Here is a 4,867-nt window from a genome sequence, read left to right on the forward strand (position 1 = left end):
TTTTAGATTTGCTAGAATGAAGACTGTGGGAGGGACATGGTCGGGGAGGGACATGAGAATGCATTTGAGGGGATGACAGTGAGGTGGAGAAATTGGCTGGAGGTTATTATACTGGTTCTAACAAAAGATAAAAACTGTTCGACTCAGCTGGTCTCAGTGATTAGAAAAAGAAAGGAGAGCAGATTTATTGGAGAGACAATTAGGAACTAAGAGTGACAGGGCTTGGAGGTAACTGTAGAACTGAGGGAGATAGGGAGGCTTGACGGTTATGGCAGAGGTCTTCTGTGCAGGTGACCAGAAAGAAGATGGTGCTGGAAGCGCGTCTATGGAGGACAAGGTATGAGAAGGGAGACTGAGGACCAAGACCCGCAGAAAGGAAGCCAGGAGTAGGTGAGGAGTCCATCTAGAAGGGGCTGGGTTGGAGGCAGCAGCTGAGAGCTTACAACTGTTCTTTGCCATTAAACACCTACTGAAAAATGAAAAAATATGGAGTCCACAGCGGTGGACAGACTTTAAGGTGGCTTCCATGACCTTCAACCCCTAGTCTTCATATCTATGTAATCCCTTCCCTTTGAACGTGGGAAGGACATGTGACTTGCTTCTAACCAACAGAATATGGCAGAGGTGATGGCTGTCACTCCCAAGACTATTTTATATTATAAGATTGTCTTACTAATGGAGTCTACTGGCTGGAGAGTCTCCTTGCTGGCTTGATGAAGTAAGTGGCCATGTGGAGGGATTGCAGGCAGTCCCAGGAGGTTGAGAATGTCCTCCCTCTTCAGACAGCAAGAAGCCAGATCCCTCAGTCCTACAGTTATAAGGAAATGGATTCTGTCCAACAAACTGAATGAGCCTGGAAGTGGATTCTTTCCTAGTCAACTTTCAGATAAGAATAGAGCTAAGTTGACACTTTGATTGCAGGGTTGTGAGACCCCAAGCAGAAGGCCTAACTAAGCCATGCCCAGATTCCTGGCCCATGGAAACTATATGTGCATGTTGTTTTAATCCACAAACTTTGTACTAGTTTGTTAGAGTAGCAATGGGAAACTAATACAGTCCCACTGTGGGGGAGCACCAAGAGTAAAACCATAACTACTCTCAGGGGTTTTGAGGACTAGGAGGAAAGCAAGGGAAAAAGGAAAAAGATGCAGGTCAAATAGGCTACAGCTGGGGTGATAGGAGAAGGCTGGCTCAGAGCACTGCCCAGTTTAGGGCCCCCAGGGAGCCACACACACACAGGCTCCCTTTCCAGCCACTCTACCTCTAAGAGGCCTTGAGGCTTCTCATAAAATGAAAACCATTTCATATTGTCCCTAATATTCATGCAGGTGGGGAAAGGGTTCCACATGCTGACATCTGGCCTATAGAATGGAGTGCCTGCCTCTCAGGAGAAACGCTACCCCACTACAGGGATAAAAATTAGGCACTAGAGCAGCATAAAGCACTCTGCCTGAAGCAGGCTACACCTGCATCTTTTCTGCATGGCAGACACAGGCCACTGGATCTCCTCTTCCAGGAGGTGGATCTCTACCTTCCAGGTACCCCTCCCTGTTCTCTTCCTGAGCTGTGTAGCTCGTGGGTCTATAAGGAAAGAAAACTCTTCTATTCCTTCCTTAACCTTTCCTCTCTTTGTACTCAGAACCACTACTACTTTTGATACTCAGATATAATTCAGTGCTATTTTAGGTAAAATTTTACAGGGAACTGAGCCATATTTATACCCAGAAACACACACACGCACACACACACACAGACACACACACACATACACAATGCTAATGTCCATTAAAGAATAATTGGGTCCTGTCTGTAAGTTATTATGAGAAAGATAATCATTATGTTGCTTAAAATCCTGCCTTGATTGCTTGTTATTATGTGAAAGCACAGTAGAGAAACCCATTTTTGCTAAGAAATGTAAAACAAATAAAGTCCAAATCTTAGTTACTGACTGACACTAGCAACCCTCATAGAAGCAAAAGAGCTCTGTCCCAACTCACTGTAGGTTAAATAAGAATAAAAGCTCCCATTCATTGGGGCCTTATCATACGGCAGGCCTTGTGCTAAGCACTTGGTGCACTTTATCTCATGCAGTCCTCACAATAATGACACAGAAGAGTAAATATTATCATCTGCAATTGAGGGAAAGAAGGAGAAGCTTGGGCTTGGGCAGGTCAGCATGAGTGCCCAGCTGGACAGCTCCCAACCAGTGCCTCTCTCCACCACCCTGGAAGACAGCAGGATCAACAAGACCCCAAATGTGTTCACTCTTCTTTGCAATAATCCTGAAGATAGAGTCAAAAGCTCAATGGCCACAAGAAAATTTCCCTTGGTTTTTAAAAGATCAGAGACTCTGCAGCAAGCAGTATGCATGCAGGCAGAGTCCATCCTGCCTATAGAGAACCAGCTGTGCTTGCAACCCAGCACCTTCAAGAGCGTCCACCAACACAGCTCCCCCTGGACATGGGCCCCCACCAGCCCTGGGCATGTGGAGGTGGAGACAGAGGTTGGGCCTGTTGTGGTCACCATGGTAAACTCTGTTCTGAGCACAGAGGAGGCCCTCAGGCAAAGTTTGTTAAACAAGTGAATGAGTAAGTGGTGGGATAGATACATGATTGGATGGATGGAGAGACAGACAGGTGGACAGAAGGAAAGACAAATCAATTAATGGATGAATGAATGGATGCAACAAAGCCCAGCCTAAGAGAGGGAGAGAAACAAGGTCAGCTCTTTTTAAAACCATACTCCTCATTTCTGGCCAGGAGCCCCTGGGCATCCCAGACCTAAAATGCAAAATGTCAGTAAGGAATACATGGTTTTCCCTGTTATTGTCTCTAGCCATGTGCTTCCATGATGAATTTTAAAAGCAAAAGTAGACAGGGGCGCTTGGGAGGCTCAGTGGGTTAAGCATCTGCCTTAGTCTCAGGTCATGGTCTGAGTCCTGGGATTGAGCCCCACATCAGGCTCCCTGCTCAGTGGAGGTCTGCTTCTCTCTCTCTCTGTCTCTCTGTCTCTGTCTCTCAAGTAAATAATAAAATCTTGAAAAAAATAAATAAGTGGGCCAAGGATGTTTATTTTATCAAGAATCAATTTAAGGAGTCTTTTTACAAACCAGTCAATTGAAAGACGCACATCATTCCTGCCATGTTGAGTTCTTCAGATGAGGTCTTGCATACTTAGCCCCTGAATGGCACGTAGGGAGCTTGCTAGAAGACACATTTCAAGAGGTAAGCACAGAATCTTGCCATGGTCCTGCCTGAATCCTAACAAATTAATAAATTAAGCCAATCCAGGCCTGCAAAATGCCTAACTAGACATTCAAATACCATGGCTCCAAGCCTCTCAGCCTTATCTGCATTCTGGAAGTGTAACCCGAGCCACTGGCAAGCTGGCTCCCAAGAACTGATCTCTTGATAGTGAGATGGCAAATGGGGTAATAATCTCAAACCTACTGCATGGCTACAGGGGATGCTGTTCTGTGCATGAAGAAGGGCACATTTTCCTGCCCTCTTGCATGGAGCTGTGATGGTGTCCCGCCATGTCTCCTGCCTACCAAATGCATCCCTCAGAGGCCAAAGGAGCTGGCAATCAGAAAAGCAGAGGACATGGTGAGCAAGAAAGGCTTCTTTGTTGTGAAGTCCCTTTGGATAGGGACATCTGCCAAACTGGTCATATGAAGCTGAGGATCAGCTACAGTGCTCCAGAGGGAAGCAAAGAAATGATACACAAACTTTTTCCACCAGCCTTGATCCTTAGAGAAATCTGTTTCCAGATGTGGCCTTTCATCGGCTTCCTACTGAGAGACCTTAAGGCGCCTACACCATGTTCTATACCATATGGATCATCTAATACAAACAGTATCTAATGACACTGACTCTCAGTTATCCAAAAACTATTCATTTAGTGTGTGAGTTAGCCTGAACCTCAGCTCCCTCTTCCCCTCCATGGCTGGCCTGATTTGTACTGCCATCCAGCTCCTACCTGGAGGAGGCCCAAGCAAGGCTCAGTGGGCTGCCTTCCTATTGGCATTTGTAGGATTCTAAAAATTCAGTATCAGGACAGACCTTATGCTATCACCCATTCCGATCCTTTCATTTTACCAATGAGGAAAATGAAGCACAGATTGGGCAAGTGAGCAGCTGAACTGGATTTCTAGCCCAATGTCCTCCCCATCATGCCTACCTCCAGCTGAAAACATAATTGGCTAAAGGCTAAAACCAGTGGTTACCAGGTTTAGGGGACTCATGTCTTCTTCCTTCATCTATTCTTCACTCAGTAACTCCCCATTTCCAATATCAAGTCTAAAAATATAGACCTAGGAGGGGAACAGAAAATAGATTTTATCTTGAAGACCAAAGCTGATCAATTGTCAGTGGCTGCCTGAAAAGCTGTAAAGAAGAGGATGTGGAGCGCCATGAGTGATTAGTAATGTCTCTCTTGGACAAAGGAGTGCAGAATATCAATAGGTACTGACTTGGACGTGAAGATCCACCATAAGCTGGCCTCATTGTACTCATTTAACCTCATTTTTCCTATCTCCCAAACAAGGTCCTCTGCTGGGATTAGAATCTGCCTCAACCTTCCCACTGAACCACATCTGTCTTTCTTATTTCTTCTTTCTTCTTTTGTGTTTTCCTGTGCATGGTTCTCTCCATTCATCAAATCAAATCACATTTCTCTGCAGAGCCTTCCTGACTACCACAGCCCACGCAGGTATCAACTGTGCTGCGATAGACCACCCAACTCAACAATTAATTACAGTCTTACTCTGGGTTAGTTCCTTTGTGCTAGTCTTTTCTCCCCAACTAGGTACCCCCAAGAATAGTGGAGATAGAATAAATTTTCAATAATTGACATTAGAGTCAACATG

Source organism: Canis lupus, chromosome 14 (assembly GCF_011100685.1).
Source record: "Canis lupus familiaris isolate Mischka breed German Shepherd chromosome 14, alternate assembly UU_Cfam_GSD_1.0, whole genome shotgun sequence".
NCBI lineage: Eukaryota > Metazoa > Chordata > Mammalia > Carnivora > Canidae > Canis > Canis lupus.